The following is a 15,735-nucleotide window of genomic DNA, read 5'->3' on the forward strand; positions in this document are numbered from 1 at the left end:
GCTGAGCAGGTCATTGTTGCTTCATTGGTTACGTGTAATCAGCCCCAGCAGATTTCTAAGTAACATTAATAATCAGAAGACTGCTGAGCCTCTAGTTACATTTGACAGAGATGCAATTTCTTCCAGCCAAACTCCAGTCTGAACAAGCTTTCTGGTGGTCAATGCTTGACTCTAATTACAGATAAAAGGCAGCTCTTCTGTCATAGTAGTAGTTACTCGTGGGATCTCATGCTAAACCCTATTTCACAAAGAAGTGAGACAGAGAGCGGATAAGCCACAGGTCTCTATCTTTGTAGTTTGCTTTTGCTCCACGCAATCCCTCAGGCACCCAGGAGGCTCAAGCATATAGCTAAGAAATAGAACTGATTCCAACCTTCAACTCTATACTGCAAGAGTCTATTTGCTAAGCTAAAAGAGAATCACCTTTGAAAGAAAGCAGGGAATTGCGGAACACAGAAACGTCTTTAAAACTGAAAAATATGGCCTATAGTTAGTCAGTTCTTACGGACCTTGCTCTAGGAATTCTGTAGCTCTGAACTTCAGCAAGAATTCGTTCTATCCTTTCTGCAGAAAAATTCAGTTTAACTTAGTTTTGCAATGGGTAAGGTAGAGCTGGAATTCAGCCAAGCAGTGATCTGTAAATTAATGAGTGGCAGGATCAACTGCTGTAAGAACAGTAACTGGGATGAAAATGTAAGATCACTGGCTTCACAAGGACACTATATGGGACTAGAAAATAAAAGAAAGAGGCAGACCATTATCTTAGATTAGAAAGGCTTTGGTATGGTAGTATACTTAAAAAAAAAAAAAAGTAATAGTGAAGGGTTGATAAAAGACAGAAGTTTCTGAGGGTGGTCTGGATTACATCATAGAGAAAATGAAAATTTGGTGATTTTTAAACTTTTTTTAAAACGACATAGCTGTGTATATAGTATAAGTGTCTAGCGGAGGATAGTTACAGTTACGAATTCTTTTGCTTCCGCTACTTACCTGCAACATACCACAATTTACTTTTTTGTCTCAAAGCTGGGACTGGTCAACTTTTTCTCTCTTGGACTCATTCATTTGGACGTCCCATAGCAAATAAGCCAATATAGCTAGTAGAGCTTCCTCTGCAGGTGACACTGATTCATGCTGTCTCTCTAACAACTACAACTGCACCTACAGCTTTTCTAAGCCTGCATCTTCCTTCTAGCTCTGTCCTCAAAAGTGCGTGACTAGACTTTGCTGTTTCTCACAGCAAGATGGGTCAGTGTTAGTCAGAGAGAAATAATTAGCATGTCCTTGTTGGGTATTAGCTAAATTTATCATACTTTTGCATGTATTATGTATCTGAGAAACAGGCTTAGTTATAGTCCCCTGCTCTCTTGCAGGGGAACCATACTGTTTCTTAATGTTTTTAAAGCCCTAAATGAATTTATGGTACAGTACTAATTATGGCCAATAAGTGTATCCTTTTCCTTTGGGGAAATTCCTTGAGCAGTGCTACAGGCTTGTGATGATAACATCATAAGCTCCATGGCAATGAGTAATAACTTCAGTTAGGCTGGACCATCACTGGAAAGATGGATGCTTATAAATGCTTTGAAAGGGATAGTAAAGGAAATGTTGGGAGACTCTAAACCTCCCCTAATCATCCACAAAGTCGCTAAAACTCTCCTTAGTTTTGTAATCTATTTATGTTAGTTTCCTACCCACCTCTTCACCTCTGTCCTTTCCTTTCTGCTGCCATGGCATGGTCCTAGTTTGGCTGCAGTTCATGCTCTCATGAGAGCTGATCATTACACATCCATTTGAGGCTGGGAGAGCTGTTTCCCTGACCTCTTTCAAATGATTTTAACAGCTCAGAGCATCCCACCGTGTTCTGGCTCTGCTGCTTGCCCTCTCTTACGTTGTCTGATGCTTCTTAAGGAAAAAAATGTCCTTTTCTGCCTTGATTTGGGATTCAAAGCCTTTGCAGCTGGGCTAGGAAAGCATTTACTGTTAGGATAACTTTCCTGGACTGGTTAGGTGAGCTGTATGAGCTCTCTCAGCTCAGCACTCCTGAGGTAGACAGATGGTGGGAAGACAAAGTCCTAGCCAAGGAGCCTTGGGGCTGAGCACTCCAGGTTTTATTTACTCAGCTAATGCTTTCACAAAAAAATCTCCTCTGATTTCAGTGGGAAAGGGGCCATAATGCAGGCTGAATTAAAAAGTGATTAATCTCTTCAGAACTTGGCCTGATTGCTACTTCCTCTTGGCCCAAGATCTTTATTTTTTTCAAGAGAGATAGATCCAGTTTCTTTGTACGTACAGCTAAGGAAAGTACAGTAAACATGGCTAGTTTAGTTGTCTGGTGCTTGGCATGTCCCGAATGCCAGTCATAAGTTGGCATAAGGTACCTGTTTGTACCTTCTCATGTGCTTTCACAGATTATTCACAGTAGATGATGGGAAGCGGAAGCTCTGGCAGAACAAAATGAGGAATGATCCGAGCACTCACTCTTTTGATGTGGTAGGTGACTAATCGGCTCTCATGCTAACATCCTGAAAGCACATGGCACCTCTGAGCAGTGAGTACAGAAAGCAGGATTTTTCGGAGCTCAGAAGGAAGCGCAGCCCACAGTTATCAGCCCTGGGCCTGAGGTGGAGACGGAATTTAGAGCTGTCAAGAAATAACGCAGCCAACAAGTACAGCTCTAATTGGTGATATGAACAGCCGCTTTTTCATACTCTGTAGAATAAGATAGTAATAAAAAGCCAAGCTTAGTTTTCAGGGACAGCACAGTGTAAAGGTAACCCTCATACCTCTGTTTCTGCATTTGTAAAACAGTATTATTTTTTTAAACTACAGTGCCTTACGCATGCTCTGTAAGTATGTTAAATCTGCAATTAATATTTGCAAAATGATTTGAATAAAAATGCTACCAAACAACAAAATAATATTGTTATTTAGCTAATGTTGAAAGAAACATTCATTTTGCATATGTTGTTTAAGATATTTAATCCTTTTAAACACATTCACTCAATGTGATATATTCTGGCTGAAAACACTTACTGCACACTGAAATCTAGTAGAGAAGCATAAACTTCTACTGATATTATGTTTTTCAAAATCTGTGTATGAGCCACTTAGTTCTGAAACTAGTATTTCAGAACTACAAATGTTAAAATGAAACAAATCAATCAAGGAGCCAAGGGAAATCTCAGAAAAAAGGGGGGGTGAGAGGACAAGGGAGAGAAACTGTAGCAAGTTGATTTCCACAGCTTGTGGTAACAATCTTATTACCCTTTTATAGCCACTTACCTATCAACCTTTACATACAGTGATGAAGTACTTTCCTTAAGAATTATAAGCCTGAGGGCATCCGAAATCAAAATTTTACTTAGTTCTATTTAGGTGCCAGCTACTTTGGAGATAAGACCTGTTCTGTTCCTTCCCATAGTGTAATCCCAAACCTAAAATAGCCCTTCACCTAAGGCTTCAGCCACAAAGAGGACTATGGTATTTGCTGGCTTTAGAAATGGATTTTTTCAAAAATTTTCAGTGCTACATTTCTCCTGACCTCACTGCTAGGCAATCACAAAGCTTTAAAAGAAGAAAATTTCTGCTCTTGAATACCAAGATTTACTTCGGTGCCTTCTTTGTTAAGGCTTTAGGTGCTCATTTCACAGCAGTTGATGAGGATCAAGTACAGAACTGTTTATTTCAGCCTCCTTGGTGATGTTTGTCTGTTCATATTTTCCTCATCTGACCTTATTTCGCTACTTCTCTGAAATGTAATGGAAAATGTGGTAGACCATTCCTAAACTATCAAACACCTACAATAGCTGTCTTCAGATATTATTTCTGGAGGACTCAGAAGGATGAGGCAGTCTTAAAATAAAAAAATAATGAAAGGTTATCCAAAAAAAATGAAGGTGGGGGCTGAAAGCTGCAGAACTGTCCTAGTTTCTGCACTTGGAAGCTGCTGTTAAACTTATGCTATCTCTGCCTGTGCCACAGAGCTCCTATAAGATATTAGTCAAATCCTTCAATGCAAATCTTCCACAACCCACTGCTAATTCTTTTTTTTTTTTTTTTTTAATTATTGTCTGACTATCCAGCTTGGAGAATGACACAAAGATCTTCTGCACAGTCCCCCACTCACAGGGATTTTGATGTGTAATGTATCAAGAACAGAAAAGCTTTTTTTAGTACAAAGACAATTTCTGTGGTCTCTGCCTGAAAAGCCTTGATGACTCTGCCAAGTACTTAAACAAGGAGGGATGCAGTCATGACAATCACATTGTTGCCTCCTCTTCTCATGCCACAGGAGCCAGATGTGACGGAGTTATATCCAAAAGGTAACCACAATGCAGGGATGAACTAGTAAATGCAGTGTCTATTGGCAGCCCCTAAGGATGCTTCCCTGTTATCCAAAAATCATATCAAGTCTACTGTTTAGAAATACCAGCTGGTTACCTGAAGATGCACACAAGATTTGTGCCACACAGAGAAGCATACAATTGGCATTTTTGGATGGAGGGCTACTAATAGTGGATAACACTGGCAGAAAACTGAATTGCTATTACCTTTCCTCCTGTGAACTGCAAAGCAGTTGCAGCTAATTCCTGCATTAATTATAGGGAGGATGCAGGAAGGAGGCAAGGTCACAGCACCAATGGACTATCGCAATAATGTAATTAGCTCTTGCCAGCTAGCAAGCAATGCTTGTATTGAAAATAACATTTAATTGCTTAAAAACTTTTAGATAGTTACTTTAATTTGGTTGGGAAACTTTAAAGCCGCCTGATATTTCTAGCTGACTGGGTCGCAAAGGCAGGATACAGACTAATTTGCACTCAGCTAATTTTTCTTTTTGGTTTTGATTTACCTCTGTAAAGGTTTCCTCTAGGTTTATCTTTACTTATACTGGTTAAGGTTCAAAGTGTAGAATCTGACACCTAAGATATCTTCTGTTGTTGTAAACTGCCCTTTAATGGTAAAAGTATTAGAAATTGGTCTTATGCTCCTAGTTTGCTCTTACTGAAGGAATGCTGTCACTGATCTTTCATGTAGTTAACAACTTCAGAGTTAAGCCTAGTATCACTTAATTGAATAGCATATTCCTACTGTTTATGAATACTGAGCTCACAGAATATGCATGAAGATTTGGAAAACAGAGCACATATGTACAAAGCTGAGGCCTGTAAACATCTGATCTGTTTGCAAAGGCTAATGCTCATTTTAAGCCCAGTGGAGGCTTGATTCATGATTTGCTGTTTATTAGTTTTCTTTATTTAGATACAAAATACTAAGAGACACCTTTCAGAGCGTGTAGAGATTATCTTTAAGAAAACAGTAACTAAAACCTCATCAGCAATGCAAATATCCATATCAACAGAAAATAAGGAAGCCATCCACTCCTTATTGTTCCCTCCATTGCATTAGTCCTCTGCTGGATCCCCCCCACCTCAGGCCTCTGCACTGTCATTGCAACGTTACCAAATTTAGATTATTCAAACCACGATGGAAAGCAGTTTCCAGAGTACAGGAAATTTCACAGAAAATACCCTGCCAGCTTTTGCACTGAAGGGTATTGCAGCCTGGATGCTCTGGCTAAGTGCTGTTGCAGCAGGTAGAGGTTTATTCACTTATTTTTAAAAGAGCATAGACATTGATAAAGATCCTTAAACTACTAATGACTATTCAGTACTGGAAAAAAATAACTGAACTCATCTTGAGAGTTAATCATGATTATTGTTGGTGGGATTTTTGTTTGTTTGTCTTTAATTTGGAACTATTTGTGCGGACTTGAAAAACATATTTAGATGCATTGCTTTTGAATTATTCATTTTAACTAGTCCCAGTTTATCAGAGGCCTGAAGTAGGAGATCACATGATATTTCTGTTCTTTGGATCTATGGTTAAGACAGCAAAATAATGGCCATTTGCCATCATTTGATCATTATGAGTAATATTGAGATGACTGAAAATGCTGAACATTTTATTAAAATTTTAATGTTTACTCAAGAACAAAAACAAAAACAAAAGGTTATCACGGTGGTAGCAGAAATCCAAATCTGCTGTGAAAATATTTACAAAGCTTTTCAGTTTTCTTTAATATTTTGCTACACCTGCCCCTTATGTTCCATTTTGGAATTCCTTGGATGATAATGTGTGATTTGATTTTTCACTTACATCAAAGCCACTTTATTTTGTGCTTTCAGTGCTGAGGGTGCTAGCTCTCTTTAGAGCAAAGCTTCACTTTACAGTTAAATCTGAGTAGATGGATTAATCTCACATCTGTGGTGGCAAACATGCTTGTACTACTGCATGCTCTGCACATACACGTGTGTTGAGGAACATTTCATGATTCTCTTTAGGATTTTCTCACCTGTCATTTTTTGCAGAACTTATTTACTTTCTGATGGTAATCACGGAAAAGCACCAGTACACAACACTAGAGCAGTTCTACTTGCAGTCTTACTATCACCCGGGTACTACAAGTATGAACTTGAACTTCAGGTTAGGAAAAGTATGGGAATAAAATGCTATGAAGTGGAGGTAGAAGGTTTTTTCTTGTGAATGGCTCAGGCTAACTCCCACTGATGTATCTTTTTTTTTTCTTTTTTCTTTTTTTTTAAATTAAAATCAGAGCAGAGTCAAATCAGTGTAAATGAGAATTGAGTATTAATTGTCCCCCTATTTGGAACTATCAATTATAAATCTCTTCTCAAACCTATTTAAACAAATTAAATTACCTGAAAAGACAGAGAAAAGAACTCACTTCACCAAAGCTCTATGCAACTGAAAATATCTCATAAAATTTATCCTTCTGTCCCATCCCAGATTTCTTGGACCTCTCCTCCTTCCCTTTTAGCCTTTACTTAGTTCAAAAATGAGCATATCATTAATAAGGAGGGAGGGAACCAGAATGCACTGTTGGAGATATCCAGTTTCAGAGTTTCATTTTAGCTGATGACATGAAACAGGGTTACAAGCAAATTCTGCTGATGCAGAAAAGTTCAGATTTTAAATCTGGCACGAAAGGATGCTGGGGGTTCTGTTCCTATGGCTACTGCAAAGAGTCAGGTTGACTTTAGCTTTCGGAGGAGTACCTGGTCTCAGCAGTGGAACAACCAGTAAGGTAAGATCCCACCAGCAGTCATTCTTCCTCCTTTCACTTCTACACTGTGAGCAACAGCAGGATCCTAATTCAAAGCTAAGGGTCATTCCTCCCAGATGGACCTTTGAAAAGTGTGGGGAATGGACTTCTGTAGTGGCTGACCTTTCAAAGGAAAACCTAGGGAAGATGAAGAAAGCAGGGATATGTAGTTTCTTGGCAGCTGAATTTGTTATCCCTCTGGACTCAGCTAGAGCAGACTATATGTTATCTGTTACTGAATTTGAATGAGGTAGGAGAAAGAAATGGAGTGGGGATGGGCCTGCAGACTGCACAGGCTTCTTGACCAGTTTCAACACCATCGTTTACATATAGCATACTCTTAGCTGAATGTAACCATGGATTTCTCCAGAATAGAGTTGATGTAGGAACAAGACAAAGGTCTAGGGAAGTCTTGGAGTCAAGTCAGCAGACTGGATTTCAGGTCATCCGTGTTTTGAAATAAATTACCTGGCAGAATTTCTGACAAAGCAGAATTTCCTTGGATCTTAGTTCTCAAGTGTAGGGTAATATATCCTTTGTTCTATGTTTTATTTCTCCTCTGTTTATGTCATAATCATAAGTGATTTCAAAACTGGGACACAAACTCCATCCCTCTAGAGGCATCCTCTCTTTTCTCTGAGCCCTACTCATAGGATCAGGCTGCTGGTGACAGGCACTGTCTCCTATGTATTAGCAGGAATAATGGGTTCTTGAGGCCTCTATCCTTCTGTAATGCAAATAATCACCTTTTCAAGGTGTCTATCAAGCCACTTTTGACCTTAACCTGACCTGAATTTGAAGTCAGCTCCTCAAAGCAACCAAATTCTAGTTTACAAATACTTCCATGTTAACAGTTTCTTGAAAACCTCTGAGTACAGGGACCTTTCTCATCTCTTCCCCCTCTTCTCCTGTCCCTTCCCCCATCTCTCCTCAGGCACTATTTTTGGTAAGTAAATGCAGCTTTCCGCTGAAAAGCAGTAAGATCCCACCCAGACAAAATTGATTTCAATGGAGTGACACCAGCACAAAACTGCAGTGAGTCAGGAAGTGAATCAGAAGGCACAGATTTGATGGACAAAGACAGCCACATCAAATGAATAACGTAAATTGGATTAAAGAGTTTGCTTTCTAAAGAACTTGCTGTCAGAATTATAGAACAAGTACAAATGGAGCGCAAACTGAAAATAATTCAGTAGAGCAAGGAGAAAAAGATGCTATTCATCACCAGCCCTTTATTACTGAGTTTGCTGAAATATGATTCAGAATATGATTATGCTGTATGTACTTTCCTTTCTTTTTGATTTTTTAAAATGAGCAAAATCTAATAGTTACATAATGGCAAGAGACTAGCACAAGGGTCCTCTGGGTCCAATTCCTAGGTCTGGGACTCACTTGATGCATGACTGGGCAAGCTTTATAACCTTTTCATGGTTCAGTTTATCTACAAAGAAGAATAATAGAACTTAACTGCCTCACAGGGGTGTATAAGGCATATTCATTTAGTGTTTATGAAGTGCTTTTGGATTCTGGCATGAAAGGTACAGTAAGTTCAAAATATTACTATCCCAATAAAATTGAATATACTTAAAGGTAGCTGGAAGCTGTAATTATGCTTATTTAATACCAGGAAAAAACAACCACCTTCCAAAAAGAAATAGTCATACTTTGGTGTATTTCCAGTTTAATATTGCCTCCTTTATCCTTCTTCCCCTTCAACAGTACTGTCACTGTGATTTGACCTGCTCTGGTTCCAAAATGTTTCTACTACCCTGTGAAGTTGAGACCTCACTTGGTAAGAAAGAGCCACTCGATAACATGCTGAAGTACCTTGGTAAGTGAAACAGAGGCTTTCTGTGTGCAGCATCATTACAGCCTGTGGGAACCTATCCAAAACAAAGTGTACCTCTAAAGTAAAATGGTAAATAAAACCCAAACATTTTGGCAGCCATGGGAAAATGGTAAGACAAACACACTGGCCTGTGATTGTCTGGGTGGGATTTTGATTCAGCTAGTGTGGAAGAAATAATAAAAAAAAAAAAATAGAAAAGGGGCAGTGGAGGAGGAAATTTATTAAGTCAGAGTTTCATCAGACAGAAAAGTAGATTGTCATGATTTCACCATTACCTTAACATTCACCTCCACATTTCTGTGGGCAAAGTCACAGGTGGCTGCTTTACTAGCTGTCATATATAAAGCTATGCTCCAAATCAGCTACCAGCATTGTGGCTTACAAGGAATGTGTAAGAAAAATGAATACAAATATTACACCCCTTCCCCTTAATAACCTCCTGTTAATGTGGAACGGGAGCGCAGTGAGCATAGGAGCTGTTATTGGTAACTTAGGAACAGCCAACTGGCCTCATTCTGCAGGGTCACTATAGGCTACAGAAGCCAGATGTGGAGCGTAAACTAGAGTGAGTTACACAATAGTAGACAGGGCGTGAGTTTAAGAGTCTTGCAGAAGTTGCTGTTTTGCAACACACAAGAGGATGTGAGAAAGTGTGAAGGTGTAAATTAAAGAAGTCTCCTACATTGACCTGCACCTTTGCCAAGTAAGATGAGCCAACTTTAGACTACTTCATACTCACTTAGACTCAATCACACCCACTTACCACTGTTTAACTCACCCCATTTTGCCTAAAGTAATAAATATGTGATGCATCCCATGAAAGAGCAAATACTCTCATCACATGAGCAGTCAGCATCCACCAAATCCAGTGGCTGAAGTTACTCACACATAGTCTGTGAATGAGCTTCTCTTTTTTGAGTAGGATAAATGCTGTATTGTTAGAATGCTCTACCCAACACTTTCTAAAATGCCTGGGCGGGTGACCTATGCTGGCTGAGGTGAGCTGAGCCGACTTTCCCCTCCAGTCAGGAATGCCATCATGATACATTGTGTGTGTAAGGGAGGTAGAGCCCAACACTGGATAGTGATCAAGCTGTATTCATCTTATGCTGCCAGTGAGCAGAAGAGATATGTACATTGCCTCTTCCAGATATATGCCTTTGGTGTAGGACAGCAATAGAAAGCAAAGCAAATATAACCATATAATTGTGTTGAGCAATGGGGGACTTTCTATTTTCATACAGAAAACAACCCCAATGTGTTGTGTTCATCCTCCAGCTTATTGATAACCAGGTAGACCTCAGCAGTTTATTACAAAAAGCATGAATATAACCCTAAGAATCTTTCTATTTTTGTTTAAATGTGAGCAACACAAGAGGAAAGGGGAGTGGAAATTACACTACTCTTTCTATTATTTATTTATTTTTATAAGCAGCTTTGTATCCAGATGTAGACATGAAGGACAGGATATTGCCCTTTCTTTGTCAGGAAATAGGAAATGGCTTGTAAATGCAGGCCCAGTGAAAAGGTGACAGCAATTGTGCCCAATCTCCTCTTCAGGCTGACTACAGTAAACCTGGTTTATAAGTCTATTTCGGCTCTTCAGGTTGCAGATAATGCAATTTTAATCAGCCCGTGCATGATTTGATCCCAAAGGTCTTTCTCAGTTCTTACGTCTTATGCTTCTGAAGCACTTTGAATTTTCTTTTGGTGCCAGTCCCTGTTTCCAGGAAGAAAACCAGAGGGTTCTTGGAAAGGTGCTTGTAACATGCTGCAACAAGCAAAAGCATAAGGTGCATCAACTAGTTGAGGAAAGCTGAATTAGTTAATAGGATCTTCTGAGAAAAATTCAAATCTACTTCATTACCTAGCTCTTTCATGTGTATGTCCATGACACTTCAAACTGCTTCTATTTATTCTTTTTCTCATCTTCCCTGACTACCTTAAAACAAAGCACTTGGGCAAAGAGACTAACTGATAGCATTTTCTCAGACGGATTAGTGAGAAGTTATGAAGAATGACTTTCTGACATGGCTCTCCATCCCTCAGCCCATGTAATCGCATAGTTCACATTAATTACTTTAGAGTTGATGCTGACAGCAAAGCACAGCAAAATCCATCTCAGAAGATAGTCAGTGGCACCAGAGTGCAGCAGGAGTATCTCTGAGAAAATCATATCTAGTAGGCTCTTTCCTACACCCCACGAGCCTTCAGGAATCAAGTGTTTGCCCAGTTTTCAGAATAGCAACAGTAAAAGTGAGGAGACAATGCCAGGGATCCACCCTTCACTCTTCCTGGAAAAAAGCACAGAAAAGAAGAGCGGAGCGTAGCAGATGCTAAGTAGGGTCACTTATCCCTTGAAAACAATAAACTATGTACATATTATTTGTGTCACTCAGCTATTGGCACTCTCCTGTTTCCGTATATGAAAGGGAAAGAGTAAGGTCTGGCTTCCAGTGCAGTCCTCCCCTGTGAAGAAAGAACTTGCAGTCCCTTCTCTTCCCCTTTGTTCTTTCACCTTTGTTTGGCTGAGGAACAATGAAAATAAGAATCATAGTCTGTCATAGCTATTCCAGAAGTGTAAACAACAGGGTTCCTTTATAGCATTATAATTGACAGGAAGTAAAACAAAATACATAGTGCCGACATGTAACTTAGAATATTAGAAAAGAAATAAAACATTGAACCTGACTAGATATTTCTAATTCTTCCTCTCTGTTCTGATTATTTAAAGCAATTAATAAAGTCCTGTACAGGCATCAAGCGTTCAGTTTTTTCACTCAGATAAAAAAAAAAAAAAATCACTGAGCTGTATCCCAAACTCTTCTCCCCTCTTTGCTTTTGGGATATGTCATTAAAATGTTATTTTAAATGCCGAGCTGAAAGGTGAAACAGTACAGAAGATACTCACCCTTGCTGAAGAATGTGGTGAGTCAATAATGATCCATACCAACAGTAATGAGCTGCTCCTGCTCTCATCTATCTGAGCATTCTTAATGCTATTAAAATGATGTTGGTGGTAAGAGGTTTAAGAAGGAAGGAAAAAAGGGGGACACACAATTAAAATATAAGAAGGCAAAAGAGACTAAAGCAAAAAGGAAGAGACAGGTGGCAAAGATGCTCAGTTCAATTATTTGTAGATGAACTGGAAAATAAACCACAGTTCAATTTGCATGAAATCCTTTTTGGTGGGAGCAGTCTGGTTACTTGTTTTGTTTAAGAAGAAGGTTTAAAAATGTCTTCTCTAGGCTACATTTTTGTGTACCCAGCTGCTTTAGATTTATAACAGAGTTTCTAATGGGGATTTCAGAAGGGAAGGCAGGGAAAATGTCAGCCAGTTGTTGAATAGGTGAGATGAAACAAAATACAAGGCTCAGGAGTTTCTGCCTTCAACGTGGTCAAAAATTGGACACAAATCTAGCATACTGTGGTTAAAAACTCTACAGACTAAATGTAATTCTGCTATAGAACCTGGAGATAAGCAGAAACTAAACCCTAGACCAAATGGATTTACCCATAGGTCTTCCATGTGCTGTTCTGTGCTGTTGATTTAGCTGAAGAGCTCTTCCAACAGAAGGCGCCCCATGTGTGCTGTACACGTGCCACTCAGGGACTTTTAAATCAAAAGGAGAAGCAGCAGGACTTGAAGACCACTTCATTTTTTCAAATTCCCAGCCTGTTTGGAGAGCCACAGAGCTCTTTGAGAAGTGCCCTTGAGAAGTACACATGCAGCTGGTGCAGATTTCAGTGCCTTAGCTCAAACAGAGGAGCACCGAGCTCCATCTTCTTTTTGCCAAGATTTATTTATTTTTACCTTCTGCTCTGAGAACTAGGCTGTAACTGAGCACATTTCATGCTTGGAGACACCGATTTAACTTTTTTGTCTGCCTTTACTTTTTCATTTCCACCCACCTCTGCACATTTGTGTTTTGTCTGGAACTGGCCCCTCTAAATACTGGCATGGTAAGACCTGATTGAAATTTTAAAACCCTGAAACTGCATCATGTTTTCAGGTGAATATCTAATTCAGCAGAAAAGATAGAATAAGACTGTGGAAAGGATCATGTGTTTTATTTATAACCACACTGCAAATATTCTAGTTTTTGATCCATAAGATAACAAAAACTGTTTCAGTATCTAGGTCTAAGTGTCTTGATTATTTGTTTGGAAAAGAGAGAATTTATCCCATTGATTTTGTTCAGTCAGGTGATCTGATAATTGAAGGATATTCTTTTTAAATGGCCAAAGGATGTGGGCATTAATAGAAGGAACCCCCCCCCCCCCACACACACACACACTTAAATTTACAATTAACCAGAACAATAGGAATCTGTCTTTTTCAAGAGACAAGGCTTAAAGTTTCTCTTTCTGATCACTAACGAAATGTTACCAGGGACTAAACATGAAATTCATAGATCAGTACAATATCTTACAATATTTTCTCTTTTGCTTGTTACTTCTGTCTGGAGGGTCCTAAGGCTTCCTATGAAAAAATCACTAGGGGAGCATCACAGCTCCCTTTGCAGAATTCCTGTTACAAACTGGCTAAATCTCAGGGCCTAATTGAGGTTTGGATATTCTAACAAGGGTATAGTGGTTCTTTGAAGTACTATGCCCCTGAAGTTTGCCATGAACTTTGTAGCTAATTTCAGTGTAACTGATACAAACTAATTACTTAGAAATTCAGTGTAACAGATTTTTCCAATGCTTTTAGATCCTGCATGTTCTTCAGCTTAACCAAAATCAGTTTGTTTTTCAGCAGGGAAGTTTTGCTTGTTTTTTTTTTTTTTCCTTTTCATCATGGTCTTTTGATATTAACTTATTAACCAAGAGAGATGGAGAGATACAGGGAATGCTAGTTAACCTCTCCATGTATCATATTTGATGCTAAGAAGGTGAAACTAAACACTACCACATATTCTTTAGTTATATTAGGCTGCTATCCTATGGCCTGTATTCTTACAAGGAGTATTTGTATTAACTTGATGAAAGTAGCTAATATACCATATATAATAAAAGTGTAATTTAAATGAATTACATCTTTAGATAGTTTAAACTTTCAGAGAAAAATCAAAGATTCAGTTTTTCTTAATAAAAATGCTGTCACAATGTTTCATCCTGAGCTATTTAATATCAGTAATATCTTCACTTAAATTTGAATGGCATCAGGATTAATTCATAAGCAAATATAGAGCCTAAGCATATAATCATTCATGTTTGGGTCAACCCAAAGATCCATCTCAAGTAATGTTTTGTCTCCAACTAGGAAAGAATGTAAGAACTGGTCAAACATACACCATCTTTAGGCAATTTTTGCCATTGTCCTTCTTGAGTTAATGGATTTGAATTTTGCTGTCTCAGGTTCCTTAGCCTGAACCACTAAGAATTCATACAGCAAGGAATGGTGGCTTCAGGAAAGATATCTGTAGTCTGCTTTCTTATGGCTGCTGCCTGGATCTTGCATTTTGGCTTTTTGAGTCACTGCTCTCTTGATATCACATCATGAGAGAATGCCACTTTCAGAAATGTGGTGTTCCAAACAGTACTCAGCTGGAAATCTTGCTTATGTATATAAATTGTACAAGGGGAAAAGATTTACGATAAGATAAAATTCCAATTTTATATGCTTGCTTATTCCTTTAAAAATTGATTTATAATTCTGCAATTAATTTCACTATTAATTTATTGTGAAGCATTTGAACTCAGTAGAGAATCCAGTTAAATAAATGCTCTTGTTCATAAATTATTTTAAAATATGTAATTATTTTATTCTTGTTTCCTAACACTATAATAGTTTCCTCATCTAAGGATGTAGATTCCTAAGGGAATCTACAGTGAAATCATTTTGTGTCATCCGCAGTCTTGACATTTTGCTCCTGCCTTTTTAATTTGGAAGAGTAAGTAAAGACTTTGCCACTTACTAACTGAAAATAGTACAGGAAACTTGCAGGTTTAGTGGCAAACAAAGGAAAAGAAGGAAAAGGCTTCACTCATGCCCTTAACACAAATGGAACATTACAGGTAATGTTGCTTTAAGAAAAATAAAGCAAAATAAGGAAAAAGATTGGTTTGAGAAGGTTATTTGATCATAGGGGGCAGTAGCTGAAATTGCCATCAATGTGAATGTGATTAGAAGAGCCTCTGTTTTTCTAGTGTGGAAGGACACTCCAGCACCAGAGAAAGCAACTTGTGCCATGGCTGTCCTGGCCAGCACACGGACTGATTCTGACTGTCAAGGTAAGGTGCTGCTGGCCTTGTAAGGGGATGGTCATAAAATCTTGAGAGATTTGTAAGAGTGTCTTGCTGGTGCCTGGCTCATGCTGAACTCCAGATTCAGCACGATGCCCTAACATCTGTCCCTCACAGAAGTAAGAGCACTCTCAGGGGCAGTCCATTGAAACAACATTTTTTTGATCCCATTGAGTTTCTAATCATACATTTAATCTGTATTTTGGGGAAGAAAAAAGGGAGTTTCATGCACATTAAATGTTGGTGACTCCTGGTTTAAAGTTATAAGAGTAAATCCAGTCTTCTGAATTCAGTTCTTGCTCTGCTGTAGACATTCTGCGTGACCTTGGGCAACTCCTTGAACCTCTGTTTCTTTACCTGCATTAGTAACAGTAACATTTAACTTACAGATGTGAGGTTATGATGACCAACACCAGCAAAGAGATGTAACATGTTAAGCAAGAAGGCGCTATTTAAGATGTATTGCACTTTAGAGACTCCATCTAGAGAAGAAGACTTAAACAAGCAC

The sequence above is a fragment of the Apteryx mantelli genome, chromosome 4 (assembly GCF_036417845.1).
Source record: "Apteryx mantelli isolate bAptMan1 chromosome 4, bAptMan1.hap1, whole genome shotgun sequence".
Taxonomy (NCBI): domain Eukaryota; kingdom Metazoa; phylum Chordata; class Aves; order Apterygiformes; family Apterygidae; genus Apteryx; species Apteryx mantelli.